Genomic DNA, 16068 nt, shown 5'->3' on the forward strand with positions numbered 1-16068 from the left:
TTATGATACAAATCCCCATGTAAGGGCAGCTGTCAGGTCACCGAATCCAGTGAGGTCTATGGGTCTGCGAATAGCAGCCCGAGAAAGATGGAGGAAGAAAAACTTCTAGGGGGGATGTGGACCTGCACGAAATAGGTAGCAGCCCTTCAAAAATCAAGGCCTAGACTTGGCTACTTTCACATCTGGCAGTGACCTTGGTGTCTGTTAAAATAAAGCTCACACTCATGCATCAGAAGGGGCTCAACCTGGGTACTCCCTGTCCTGATTCTTTAGCTTCTGGCTCGTCTGTGCTCTCCCAGAGGAGCTAGCATCTCATTTCCTGTGCACGGTCCCCACAGAAGAAAAGCCTCCCCGTTCCCAGAATCCACTCTGAGGGTCATATGTCTTCTGGAGAAAGTACGGCTCTAACTTGAACTTAGGTGCAGGTGCCTCTATTTGCCTGGCCCAAACTCCACTAAGCCTCCACATTCAACCATGAAACTGTCCACATGAAACTGTCTTTTCCTGTGGTTAGAAATTGTTTGGTTTGGCTAGATATGAATCCAGTGATATCTCATCGAACAGACAAGGCACGGTTCAGAAATGAAGCACCGGGATCTGGACTTGTAGGTGTGAGGTCTCAGGTTCAAATCTGAAATACCATGATGGAGTTCTGCATGCAGTCAGCTTATACGTGAGCTTATATAGAGTTCCTGCATTAAAGGAAAAACATTTTTGTTAGTCACAGTTGGGTATTTGATATTCAAAAAACAATCCTCACTTCTCAAGCAGTAATTAAATCGAAATCAAGGCTTGCTAAATAACTTAGACAAATGAAAATATGGGGCCTTTTCATTTTTTTCAAAAAGCAGGTCGATAAAACCTCCCTTTCTTTTCTTACATCTCATCATTTCATGGAACTTTATTGCTTCTGCAATCAAACTCAAGGCCTCATGCATGGAAAGCAAGTGCCCTACTCTGAAATCCTTCCCTTGAGGAGTAAGTGTATCCTTCATCAGCACCTGCAAGTAAAGATGGCACTTTCTCATTAAGGTCATCCCACACAGACAGTGGGCAGGGGAACAGCAGTGTGCTGGCTCCATCTGGACAGCTTAGAGGTGCAGATAGTTTAGAACCCATATAAAGGGGCCAAGAGGTAGCAAGGCTAGGATGTACAGGAGCCAGCACTGCCTGATACACACACCACTCGCTGTTTTATTGACTTACAAAACACAAAGTCAAAGACAAAATGGTTAAAAACTTCAATATGGTAGCCATAGCATGAAACCTAGTGTGATCTCTTCTGAATGTGAGAGTTACAATGAATTCTTTATGGGCTGGAAAGATGGCTCAGCAGTATGCACACACACAGCAGCTCATCCATCCAACCACCTGTCACTCTGGTTCCAAGGGAGCTTGTATCCTTTTTTTTTACCCTCCACAGGTACTGTGTGCATGTGCTACACCTAAATACATTCAGGTAAAACACTCATATATATTAGATAAAAATAAACAAAATCTTCAAAAATAATTCTCTTTCTTCATTGTGGCCATATATAGTTCAATAGCTATCAGGAATTTTTGTGGTGGCTTTTCGGTTCCTCTACTGTCCTATATAGTCTGGTTTTAATTTCTGGATGTATTCAGGATCTTCCCTTTACTCCTGATATTCTGAGAGTTCTCAGTTGTGCATCTTGGCATGAATTTTTTTATTATTCATACTTTTGGGCCCTTGGGGAAAAACAAAAAACAAACCTTTGAACCTGTAAACTCATTCTCTCAGTTTTGGGAAATTGTCTTGCGTGATTTCTTTGATGGGTTTTCTTTTTTTTTCTTCCGTTGTTTTCTCTTTCCACTTCCTAACAGATGTCGAATCATTCCTCTAATTTGCTTTTTGTGTTGGTCAACTTTCCATTGCTATAACAAAGTACTTAAGTCAATCAACCTACAAACAGAAGAGATTTATTTTCCGTCCATTTTGGTGGTTCCAGCCCATGAAGTTGGCCTCGCTGCTCTTAGGACTGTGCTGAGGCAGAGTCGGCGAAGGGAGCATGGGACAGGACATGCTATGGTCTACTCATGTTACGGTCACGTAAAAAAGAAGCAAAGGGGGGGAACCAACAGTCCCTCCCTGAAGACCTCCCATAGGTCTCATGGCTTGAAGTATTGAGCATCTCCCATATATGCTGGTCTAGAAAACAAATGGCAGTTTCCTTATATTGTTTAGTGTGATTTTTTTCCTCTGCTCTTTGAGATTTTTCTCCAAATTTGTCAATGTTCTACTGAACAACAACAACAAAAACTTGAGAATCATATGTTGGATCTGTTCTGTTTTTCTTTGTTCCTTTTTTATGACAATCTGTCCTTATATGGATACAATACCTTTTCCTGCTTGGAAATACTAACGTTTCAAACTTTTGGTACTGGGGGTCACACATGCTAGGCCAGCACTCTCACACTAGTCTGTGTCACCAGCCCTAAGGTTTTCATTAGTTCTGTCTTAATACTGATCTTTTTCCCTTAGATGTCATTCATTCATGTTGGGAGTTTTTGCGGAACCTGGTACTTGCTATGACTGAGTGCTCTAAGATCATGGATAGGAACCTTATTGACTTCACCACTTGGAGAGCAATGCATCAATCAATGGTTCACTGAAGACCTCTCACATCTCAGCACCTATTACTTCGCTGAGCTATTTAGAAGAGTATCTCTTGCTAGACTGTGTGTGTGCATGTATGCATGTAAGCTCTAGGAGGAAGTTGGAGCTAGGCCTTTGGGAACACTGTGGCTTTCCACTATGGTAGACTTTAGCTCCCCTTTGTCTTATTTCTGCTTTTCTCTGGTCCTGTTCATAAACACACTAACTCCATGATGCTCAACATAAGGAAAGAGACTCCCTGGCTTTAACCACCTAGGGTGGACTTTCCACAAAAACCCTTTCTATGGCGGCCCTTATCTGCCTTGCCTTCTGCAATATTCATCACTTACATACAACTAAGCAACCTGGCGCTTCCTCTCGGAGAAGTGTCTGTGTTTCTACTTGTCTGAAAGCATCTGGCTTTCCATTCATTGCATTCTGCCAAGATAATTAGCATTCTTTCTCTCATTTCTCACTTTCCAAAAATGTGTTAAATGTATTTATGGCAAATGGCCTTTCATTCTTTTGGACAGTGTTTATTAACTTGTTTTCAAAGATTAAATGACAGTCACTTGAAATGGGTTTGGAGTAGAAGAAATGATAGACGGCCAGTTATATTTGCAACCTGAAGTACTGCAGAGATCCTAATCTCTGGTGGTATGCAGACCTGTTCACTGTTAGGTGGAGCCTTGCTTTGTAGTCAGCAAAACAGGAAAGTTCTAGAGAAATACCATCTTTTACTCTGTTTCTCATTGCCAAGTTCTGGTCCAAATCCAATTCTAGTAATCTGGGTTACTTAATTTCCAAGGTTTGATGAGACAAAGAGCAGAATTTTAGTAGACAGTTGGATGTGGATGTGGCTTGATTCTTGAGAATATCAAGAGATCAGTGGCAGACCAAATAAGAAGCTGCTGCGGCACATGCCACAGCACAAGAGTTTCTAGGGGACATTGTCTTCCACATTCTAAAGGCGTTGCTCCATGGATGTCAACTGAGCTGCCATACCTTCTTGCAGAGCCTGCTGTGTCTCCCCATTGTTCAACACTGAATTCTGTATTCTCTCCCCATTACTTTGTTAGCAGACTTGGGACCTGTGGTTCCAAAGGAGCATCCCCTGCTATTTCACACCCATGAATCTCTCCTGTAGACCTGTGAATTTAGCATCCCAAACCATTTTCATGCTTGAAAACCCATTTGAATCCTCACTGTGTCCTTTTCCTCCTCCTTCCTCCGTGTTTACATTGAACTTTAAACTCATGGATTGGAACTTGATGTCTTTCGCCAGGGATTTTGAACTTACAGAGAAGCAGATGGGCCATGCACATCTTGGAGTAAATGCCATTACTCCTGAAATAATTGCCTTGCTTGTAACTGCTCCTGAGTAAATGCTGGCGGTGGAATCTGACTGAAAGTGGAACTGATAGGCAACCTGACAAACCTTAGTTCCTAGGAAAAATCACGTAGGAAGCTGTACATTAGGCTAAAGGTTACATGAGTGATGCATTTTTAAAAGTGAAATAATTTTTCACTGTATGCAATCTACCTGAAGCATACATGTTGACAGAATGATGATGAGCTGTTTTTCTCACGGACCTTGGTATGTCACCAAATTGTTTTAAGTTTGAGCATCATAGCTTAAGTCTTAGCTATCAGATGCATCTCTTAAAAGGAAACAGTGGTGAAAGATTGGGAGGGAAAAATGTATCTTTACTGGTGTGTGTTTGGGAGTCTGTGTTCTTTGACATCACTGACCCACTCCCCAGATATCTGGGCTCAAATCCTATCTTGCTATGGACTCATGTTGCAATTTCCAAGGTACTTTTATCTTTGCTCCAGACTGATCTTTAATCGGGTGTGACTTCTGACACATTTGCTTTAAATCTCTCTCTACTCCCCTGTCAAGTAGTTAATGATCTCAAAATGTCACAGTGGATTCTTCAGATTTCCCAGGGAGTCCATTGTGGATAGAATGACAGAACAAATGGAAAACAGAATCACCTGCTTGGTTTCTATGCATACACAGCACTGTGACTTCATGGGCATGTGAGCCATGGGCATGTGGGCAAGCAGTAGCAAGGGGTCAGCTGAGGAGGTTACTGTGTTTGGTTGAATACTCTTCCCCACTCTCTTGGCATTCTTAATTATTGTATCTTTTGATTTGTGTTATGTAAGTAGAGCCCGATGGGTCAATGGTGCATGAACACAAACAAGACATGAATACAGCATATATGTGTCTGCGGTTCTTTGAAGCACATTTGTAGTACTGGCATTGCCCCACATCTCAAAGTTCTGGTGGATTTCCAATGCATGGGAACTCACCAAGACTCAGCTCACATTTTATCTGCAGCACACAATGCAAGCCAGAGCACAAGAAACAGGCCCGAACACTAGTACCTTTCAAAGCATTCCCTTCTATATTCAAATCAGATCCTTCTGTGAATGTAAGAAGAAAATGATATTGAATGAAAAGTGAAGGATAATGTCCCACAGAAGCCAACCAGCACACAGGCTGAACATGACAGAGACGGGAAGATAGGGCGATCCATAGTTCTTTTCCCTTGCAGACTTCCTTATTCATCACTAAGCTAAAAGTAGAGTGGAATGTGAATGTATGAAGAAGTAAAATAGTTCAGTTAGTTTTGTATAGTATTTCTATACTCTTAGCAAGAAGAAGTACATCCATATGAATAAAATATAATAATGTGTGATTACAGCAATGCTGTCACAAATTAAATGCTCTCAGGGTTTCATTTAAAACTGGAATTGTACAATATAAAGTCAATGATAAAATCCAAACTAACAAGTTAACTTGTGATTTCATTTTTCTAGACTTAAAATAGTATTAATATTAAATTAAAAATCCATCCTGACAAGTTTGGAAGGAGAACGTGGAAGAGAGAAACCTGGCTTTCTCTTTTAGCAGCTTTGATAATGTTTTATCCAGCACAGAAATGTTACAGGTTACTTAAGCTTGAAATCAGCATTCTTTACTGTGGTGCTGCTCCACATCATTGTCAGACTTGTTCTTGAGTGGATCAGTGTTCTCTGTGAACAGGGGTTGTAAATACCCTAGTATGGCCATGGACCAGGGAAAGGAGTCATGTTAATGATAGTTTAAGAATCAGACCAAATATGATCATTTTTCCTGAACATGAAGCCTTTTCCAGTCTCATTATACTCAAGAAGTTAACCAACGCATTGCCTATACTAAGAGAGTTCTCCACTTAAAGTTCAGCCTTAAATTAATTATAAGGAAAAGGACAGAAAAACAAATTCAAATAAACAGGAGAGGTGGCTCAGCAGTTAAGAAAGTGTGTTGCTCTGTAGAGGACCAGGCCCCAGGTTTTAGCACTTATGTGGGTGGCTCACACTGCCTGTAACCCACACACATATCCCCCCACCAACACACCTCACACCCACAGAGACGTAACACAGGAGTAAGGAAGTCATGAGTCAAAATATGGACAGTAATTAATGAAATTGGAAAGAGGAAAACAGTGGAGCAAATCCAGCCAACCAGAGCTGGTTCTTTAGAAAGAACAAAGCAAATTATAAGACCAACAAAACCAACAAAAAAAGAGAAGCATCCTGGGAAGACAGTTCATCAGTTAAAGTACTTGCTGAACCAGCCAAAGGACCTGAGTTCGAATCCCTAGAATTAACATAAATGCTCAAGGGGTGAAGCTATGTACCTGTAAATCTATGCTCTGATGACATGAATAGATTCCTGGGCCATCCTGACTAACCAGACTAGGCAGATCTGAGCACTCTGGGTTTGATTGGAGATCCTGCCTCAGTGAATAAGATGGGAGGAAGATGTACAACCTTACTCTCTGACCTCTATATGTCCGTGCACACATGTGAGTATGAATCTCCATACATGTTTTCCCACACACAATCACACATAGACATGTGCATGCACACCACATACAAATACACAGGAAATCAAAAAAGTTTAAAGAGCTGGAGAGATGGTTCAGTGGCAATACGTCCTTGCTTTTCAAGAGAACAACCCCACACAGTTGTCCTCTCACCCCCTCTTGTACACCCACACACATATATCCTTTCACCTCCACTTGCAAACTCCCACACATACATACAACAATAACTATTTAAATGGAATTTAATAAAAGAGAGAGGACAAACTTTTTCAACTTGAGAAATAAAATATGCAGATGATGATTTAAAAATGATAGATGGACAGTTGAATGCACACAAACTCTATAGCCGAGATGGACTGAGGCAGTTTCTTTTTTTTTAATTATTTTTATTGAGCCATATATTTTTCTCCACACTCCTCCCTTTCTCTCCCCTCTCTTTCTGCCCTCTCCCATGGTCCCCATGCTCTCAATTTACTTAGAAGATCTTGTCTTTTTCTACTTACCATGTAGTTTAGATCCATGTATCTCTCTCTTAGGGTCCTCTTTGTTGTGTAGGTTTTCTAGGATTGTGAGTTGTAGGCTGGTTTTTCTTTGCTTTATGTCTAAAAGCCACTTATGAGTGAGTACATTTGTCTTTCTGGGCCTGGGTTACCTCACTCAATATGATGTCTTATAGATCCATCCATTTGCCTTCAAATTTCAAAATGTCATTATTTTTTCTGCTGTGTAGTACTCCATTGTGTAAATATACCACATTTTCCTTATCTATTCTTTGGTTGAGGGGCATTTTGGTTGTGGAATGAAGTAATTCCTTAAAAAGCAAAACGGTATCCTGAAAACACATTCAGTTATTTTTTTTTAAATGTTAAGCACAAAGTTTAAAATGTGGCTCGGTGGTAGAGAATATACCTATTCTATCAAAAGCCCAGCTATCCTACTCCTAGATAATTAGAGAAATAAAATCCTATATGCACATACATTTGTATATAAATGCTTATAGCGCAATTGCTCATAATTGACAATTTAACTGTCATTTAGTGATCTAATGCATTAAAAACCCCTCCAGTATATCAATACAATGGGGTATTACATATCAATAAAAAGTATGACAGTATATAATTCTAGTTAGATTACATTAAAAAAAAGCTATGGTGAAGACAATAGATTAATGGTTTCCAAAAGTTAAGTAGGCGGAGAACATGACTATAATGTAATAAACCAGGGCCATCTCTTTGTAGGTATGCCTTTTTATGCAGAATTTGATAAAATAGTTCAGTATCCAGAGGGAAGCTTCCAATGTGTGTGTGTGTGTATGTGTGTGTGTGTGTGTGTGTGTGTGTGTGTGTGTGTGACGTATTATCATATGTGTGTGTACTGGCTGTTTTTGTGTGTCAACTTGACACAAGCTAGAATCATCTAAGAGGAAGGAGCCTCAGATGAGGAAATGCTTCCATGAGATCCAGCTGTAAGGCATTTTCTCAATTAGTGACCAGTGGGAGAGGGCCCAGCCCATTGTGGGTGGTGCCATCCCTGGGTTGTTGGTCCTGCTTTTTATAACAAAGCAGACTGTGCAAACTAGGGAAGTAAGACAGTAAGTAGCACCCCTCCATGGCTTCTATATCAGCTCCTGCCTCCAGGATCCTGCCCTGTTGTAAGGAGGCTGCTAGTTAGTTTCCCATTGCTCAGCCCCAAAACAATCACACAGAAACTATATTATTTAAAACATTGCTTGGTCCATTAGCTCTTACTTTTTATTGGCTAACTCTTACATCTTAATTTAACCCATTCCCAGTAATCTGTGTATTGCCATGTGGCAGTGGCTTACAGGGTAAAGTTCCCACTGTTTGTCTCTAGCTGTAGCTCCATGGCTTCTCTCTAACTCCGCCTTTCTTTCTCCCAGCATTCAGTTTAGTTTTACCCACCTAGCTAAGTTCTGCTCTGCTATAGGTCCAAAGTTTCTTTATTTATTAATGGTAATCACAGCATACAGAGGGGACTCCCACATCACTGCCCTGATGAAGTTGTGGTCATGACTTTCTCTGATAATGAACAGCAATGTGGAAGTGTAAATCAATCAAACCCTGCTCTCTCCACTTGCTTTTTGGTCACGGTGTTTCGTTACAGCAGTAGAAGCTGTAACCGAGACAGCGTGTTTAGGCCTCTTCTTCTATGATGCTTCATCTTATTTACTTATTTTTTGATACACCATCTTTAACTGAACCTAGAACTTTCCATTTCAGGTAGGCTGCCTGGCCAGTGACCCCAGGGTCCTGCCTGTTTATCCTACACAAACATCGGGGTTACAGAAGTGTGGGCACCATGTGCATGCTGGGGATCTGAACTCAGGTCCCCAAGCTTGAGCCATCTCCCCTCCCCAAAGAAGCCTCCAATTTTAACTGTTGTATTTAACCAACATGGTTTTCTGTCAAGATGGATGTTAAATACTTTCCTTATGGGAGTTTCTTCCAATGAGTTTCTCTTGGAATAGTCAATGGGAAGTATAAGAAAAATCAAGTTCAAATTGGCGAACTTCATTCACCAAATGGGAATTGTGAAAAGATAGACACGGTCCTTACTTAACAATTTTGAGGCGGTGTACTGATAAAAGAACTAACCTTGCCTTGAGTCTTGCTTTCTGCTGAAGTGTGGGATTTATTGAACCACAGGGTCAAATTTCTGAGAACAACCAGGTAACTTTACAGATGAGGCTGCGTACAAGGTGGCAACTAAAATACTCTTTATTCTCTGAAGAAGGACACTTAAAAGAAATCCCACACTAGCTTGGAATTGAATATAGTAGAGGGTTATTTATTTTTGGTTGTGAGCCTAGCCTTTAACGGCTGAGCCATCTCTCCAGCCCAAGAGGGTTATTTATTTAGGGGTAGACTCACAGATCACAATCCTGTGATGGAACAGGGAACATCAACTGAATCCCATAGCCAGAAAAGAGGCTGGATGCATGCTTTACATGGGCACAAATAGTATAAGAGGCCACGCCCAAGTGGGCGGGTAACAAAGGCTACTGGCAGTAGGAATTCCTACATAAATTCTCTTTTCTGTAACTGAAATTCCCAGTATCTTTTGGTACCAAGCTATAACTCTCTTCTCTACCTTGTTTGGGCATCACAGTGGCCTGGTCCTTCAGATTCTTTATGGAGACATGTAGAATACCAAGCAAACAAGGACCCTGGGAAAGTGTATCCTACAAGATCAGCACATGTGGAAGCATTTCTTGCTCAGTACAGATGTGCAGCTATGCTTTGCAGAAGGGACCTGAGGGAACCTCAAACCTCTCGCTAAAGAACAAAAGATAACAGTCTCCATTGTTGCTGTCACACGTGTTTCCCATGAGAGGGGCCACTCGCCAGGGTCACCCCCATGTGTCAGCTTGTCCTCTGAGCACCCCCTGGTGGTCATTTATGTTGAGTGGCTCTCTGTTCCTGTTCCTTGTGTCTAGGAGCGCTGTGACCTGCAGGAGTATTGTGTATAAAATAAACAGAAATGTTCTGGTACATTCCTTTGGAGTGTCTACAAAGAAACGGCTGATGACTAAGAGAAGGGGCAGAAGATAAACAGCATTTTCTGACAGAGTGCTATGAAAATGTGATCATTTGAGCAAGGAATCCTTGTAATATTTTTCTTCCGCTGAATCAAGAGCGTCTGTGAATGCTTCATTGTGCTTTGATTTTCCCATCTGAAAGATGAAAGCCTTAAGCTCCGTTGTTGCAAGGTGTACTTCTGCCTTTAAACTTCCAAATATCTAATAACATATTTAATCAGTGTTTTCTGTGGTGGTGGTGGTGGTAATGCCATTTCTGCCTCCTGACTTGACATCAGTCTTAGAGAATTAGTTGATTTTCTGTTTCTATAACACGATCAGCTGAAGCCAGGGACTGTATAAATGTGGTTTACTCGGTTTTCCATTTTTGAAGTTTAAGAACATGGTACAGCACGCAGTTCAGCTCATAGCCTCTTTGGACATACTGGAACAAAATGGCTGATGTCTTGGTAACAGTGCCTACGAGAGATAGGAACTGTGTTAAGGCTTCATGTTCCCACACCTCTGGATCCTGCTCTTCCTTCCCACCATCACTAGGGACAGAGCTCTTTCCTGCCTGTTCCCTATAGCCCTGTCATTCTTAGAAGTGACCTCTTCCATTTGGATAGGTCCTCAGGCCCTGTCTTTTCTTTGACGTTTCTTCAGTGTGTATCTCCTGCTTGACATGAACATCCTGTGCTGGCCCTGGTCATCATAGCATCATTTTTAACAAGGGGTTTCTGGGGATTGTAGTCCTGATCCATGGGGAGACCCGGATGCATCCCCTGGAGGTCTGTTTTTCCTTCCAGTTGTCCTGAAGCAATGCCTGGAAAGATGGGGATGAAATATTTGTGACAAGTGCCTGAATAACACACACACAACTCTCTCTCTCTCTCTTTCTCTCTCTCTCTCTTTCTCCCCCCCCCCCTCCCCCTCCCCCCTCTCCCTCCCCCCCCTCCCTCCCCTCCTCTCCCTTTGCTCTCCAGAGAACCAGCCTAGAGACATGCAGAGGACGCTGCCTCCTCCAGAGTACCCACCTACATGCTCTGGGGTCTGGAAGCCAGGGAGGCGTGTGGCATTTTCTGTCCAGCGCTGAGATTCCTCCAGGAATCTCAGGATTCTTTCATCCCAGGATTTTATTCCAAATGAAATGTTAAGAAGGTTCAGATGCAGAGGTACAGGTCAGGGAGGCGGGGGTAGGGATGGGGCAGGGAGAGGTGTGAGTCTGTCCAGATCTGTGGCTTTGCCACGGCTGTTTTTAAGTTGACACAGTGCTAAATAAAAAGTCTTGTGCTTTGATCTCAGGGACTTCCTGGGCAGACTGTCTGGTTAGATAAAGATCACGTGTCCCTGCCCCCACCCTTTGGGCCATAATCTTAACTTTGCAGTCTTCCCTGTCCTGTGTTCCTGTCTCCTTAAAGTTGGACACTGTCTCATTGGGTGCTTTCTGGGGATCCTGGGTTTTCCTTTCTTTTTCAGCAGGAAAAGGAAGCCTGAGAAAATGGAACACCTCTTCCCCTTTGAATTCATCTCAAGTTGTGTAGAGATAGAGCAAAATGGCTCTGAGACTCATCTGGACCTCGTCTGGCCTTGGGCATCAAAGGGGATTGATCTCCGCTGCATGGTCAGCTGTAGGGATGCTGCGAAAAAGGCAAGCTGGCAGGTGGATCATTTGGAGAGAGAACAGCGCCTGCACTGGGCCATCTGCCAAGAAAACGGGCAGGGTGTCGTTTCTTGTAGGGTAACCTGAAACTCTTTAAGCCACATCCAGACACCCGAGAGATAGATGGGCTCTAATAGCCATTTCCTGGCTATTGGGGACAGTGTAGTCATAAGCAGAGATACACAAGTGCTTTTGAGAACGTTGACTTAGAATGGCTCAGTGACAATGAGCTGACTTGCCCTGAGCAATTACATTACTTGCTTCATTACAAAGAACTACCCAGTCGAAAACTGGACTGGGTTGTAGTTTCCTGCTCAGTTCAGGGAGAATAGTGCTTTGTATTGGGAAAGAACAGCATTGCAAAAGGTATTGACTTCTAATATTGAATTCCATGCTTTATACCCATCAGTATTTTAAGTGCTGCCCATTTCGGTTTACACCGTGTAGGATGCTCATATGAGCATGCTTACCAACCCTGCCCTATACCAGTGGGTGGAGGCCAAGGAGCACCTTTCTTAGAACTACACAGCCAATGTGTCACACGGTGGACGTGTGACTAACTACAGAGCCCATTCAAACAAGCTAGCCGAAGAATCTGTATCTTCTGCTACTCGAACACTCTTCTCACACACTCAAGACAGTCAACAAGAAAACAGGCAGAACATGAAGGTAGGAACTCAATATTTTCAGAAAACATTTATGGACACGTGAAAATAGTCACGTAGCTATGTGGAAGGCAGTGGAATGTAGAGGCTTATTCATTGGTTCCACAAAGGTTTCTTTGAGAGCTAGCAGTGTGTGCCAGGCTTGGGTGGGTGCTGGGCATGGAGCGCTGGAGAAAGCACACCGAGTACCTGTGCTGCAGCTGAGAGGCAAGCACTTTCCTTGCACTGAACTACAAGCTGGGCCCTGGAACTCCCTAGAGTTACTTAGGCTAACTGAATTATTTCCAGTTACTTCAGGCTTTATGCAAATGTCATGATTTCATTTTTTTTTTCTTGAGGCTGCAAAAAAATCACATTGTGTATATGAATCACTTTTCATTGTCCCTTCATCTGTGAGTTGAGATCTAGGTCCCCTTTCCTGGCTATTGGGAATAGTACAGTCATAAGCAGAGATAAGTGATTTGGGGGAATGATGACTTAGAATGGCTCAGATATGGAAAAACTGGGCCATATGGTAGTTCTAGTATTAACTTTTTGATGGACCTGCAAGTGGCTACACCAGTTGGAATTCCCACCAGCAGTGGATAGGATTCCTCCCTCCCCCACTTTTCATCCATATTTGTTGGCATTTGATTTTTTTTCCAGTTTTAACCATTGGGGTATGATGGAATCTAAAAAAAAAAAATGTTTTATGTTCTATTTCCATGATAGCTAAAGTTGTTGAATACTTTTTTACACTTTTTCTCTTTGTTGTTTTTTTGTTTTGTTTTTTGAGACAGAGTTTCTATGTGTAACACTCCTGGCTATCCTGGAACTTGCTTTGTAGACCAGCCTGGCATCAAACTCACAGAGATCCGCTTACCTCTACCTCCTGAATGCTGGGATTAAAGGTGTGCACCACCCACCACTCAGAGTGCTCAAGTACTTATTGATCATTTATAGTTCTTCTTTTGAGAACTGTCTGCTCAGTTTATTGGCTCTTTATTTATTAAATTGGTTCACTGACAATTTGTGTGTGTCTATAGTGCATTCTGTGTATTCTTACCACCTCTCTCTCCCATTATATACCTCCTATCCCGGTCATCTTCCCTCATCCCCACTGGTCCCTATTTCACATTCATGTGTTTCTGTTTTGTTTAAACTCAGTGACCCACTGAGTTTAATCATGACCACCTGTGTTACCATGGGATTTGACCAGAGAAGCCTAGTTGGCTCATGATTTAGTAAATAACTGAAGACAATGACTAGCCTTTCCCCACAGCCCATCAGTTCCCAATAGTTGAACATGTATGGTTATAGCTGCTTCTCTGACCCATGACTGGTTGTTGACAGGCCCAGTCCTAGGCAGATACAGTGCAAGCAACCACAGCTGCTATGAGTCTTGAGCAGGCCCTGTGCAAGTAACCACAGCTGTTGATGATGGCCACATCTTGCCCAGAGGGGGGCATTTCACAGCATCTCTCCCTATCTTCCAGTCTTGTTTTCTTTTTGCTCCCTCTTGGTATTCCCACTGATTTGCTAAACAGCCACTAATTGCCAGTAGCTCCTCAACTGGGGAGAAGCCTCATGAGCCACTCCACATCCATGCTGGAACTACTGACTAGCTTGATCTTGTGTAGATCTTGTGCGGGTGACCCCTAGCTGCTATGAGTTTATGAGTTCAATGATCATGCTGTATCAAATAGAAAGCACTTCGCAGCAGTCCTTCCCATCTTTGGGCTCTTATATCCTTTTCTGCTTATCATCCGTGATGTTCCCTGAGTTTTTAGGAAGTTGGTATAGATATCCCATGTAGAGATGAGTACTCAGCAGTTACTTATTCTCGGCATTTTATTTATTTGTGACTCTAACCACTGACCAATCCAGAAGAAACTTCTCTGACAAAGGCTGAGAGCAGCACTAATCTATGGGTATAAACATAAATATTTGGGACAATGTTTGTCAGCATGTATGTTTAGCAAGATTCTAGAATTTGACTATCTCAGGACTGAAGAGATGATTCAGTGGTTAAGAACACTGGCTGCTCTTCCAGAGTACCAGGGTTCAATTCCCAGCACCCACATGGCAGCTCACAACTGTCTATAACTCCAGTTGTAGGGTGTACGACACCCTCACACAGACACACACACAGAGGCAAAACACCAATGTACCTAAAATAAGAATGAATTGTTAAAAAGAACAAGGTTCTCCCTTCAGGGTCTGTAACCTGTCTAGACAAGGGGAGAAGTAGGCACAAAATTCCACCACTATCTGGCATTTGATAGGTACTGCGAGAAAGAGTATCAGCTTGCTTTAATAATGTAACTCTGATGGGTAGATCATACGCCAGGACAGGGTCTACTCCTAAGAGTAGTTGGGCAACATAAACCAGACTTGATAGCAAGAGATGTAACATGTAAGATTGATAGGGAGGTGAGGGTGAAGATAGTTGGAATGAGAAGAGTTGGGGGAGAATTAATATGATTAAAATATACTATATGATATTTTCAAGGAGTTAATTTATGAGATTGTTTAAAAATCAAGTCTGGCTCTCCAAATTATGAGCCTAGACCCTACAGAGAGCTTTCTGACTGGCCACTCATTTCTTTTACCACGCTTCAAACCCTTAATCAGATCATCCTTGAGGTGTTAACCTTAACCGTCCTATCTACAAAATAATTTTCTCTATTTATAACAGAGAGGAAGGGAATAGCATTAGGAATTCTTGATCTGAAGACAGTGTTTTTCCTCTCCAAACAACTGGGTACAAATGCTGGAGGCTGGGCCCGTCCTATTGACTCAAGAGGCAAGTAAAAAAACCTGTGGACAACATACAGATGTCATCTCACCACACCAAGTCATATACGTACTAAACAAAAATGCTTATCAGCACCTTGAAAGCTGCTGTCTTACTCAGTACCAAATCCTTCTAGGAAAGTCGAACATCTCCATTCATAAATCTAGTAACCCTGGGCATGAACTTTCAAGCCTATCATACACCTTTTTTTAGATGCTTTAGAAAGCTCTTGGACACTCTGCCTAGACTTAACAAACTCTTCTCCTCCAAACCCCAAACATATGTGATTTTTAGTTGGCAGATGTTTTATCCTAAGTGCAATAAAGAGATCAGAATATGCTATAACAACCGCAACTCAAACTATAGAAAACTTACTCTTATCTTAGACACGGTTGCCTTAAAGGTAGAGCTTGTAGTTCTAACTATGGAAAAGGATATACAGACTCTAAATAACTCTATGGTCTACATTCACATGTATCAATCCGGGAAAAGAGGAGAATCCTGGCAATCATAGACTTAATCATTAAGCATGCTTCTCTTATTCTACAACTTACAGAAGCCTCCCAACTCCTGATCCAGGCTACAGTCACCCACACTGCAAAGGCCATCAGAGGACTCAGACTTTAGAGACACTTGGAAACTAGAGTAGGAAAAGAAACTATAAAGTTTGCCTTCCTGCCCTTCCTAGAAACTGAGGTTTTAGCCAGCCTCATAGTTACTCATAGGTTTAGTCAAGGGGAATGAGAAGACTGGGTTAATAAAGGAGGGCTCCAGCAAAGATGAGCCTTGGTTTCCTATATAAGGAAGGCTTAATCTTCTGGACAACCAGGAAAAGATGACCATCACTAGAAGTGTAACTCTTTACATGCAGAGTTGAGTTTAGACACAGGCTCCTTACTCTGCTTATCTATACCCCAAACTAGGAAGG

The sequence above is a fragment of the Arvicola amphibius genome, chromosome 5, assembly GCF_903992535.2.
Source record: "Arvicola amphibius chromosome 5, mArvAmp1.2, whole genome shotgun sequence".
In the NCBI taxonomy this organism is placed as follows: domain Eukaryota; kingdom Metazoa; phylum Chordata; class Mammalia; order Rodentia; family Cricetidae; genus Arvicola; species Arvicola amphibius.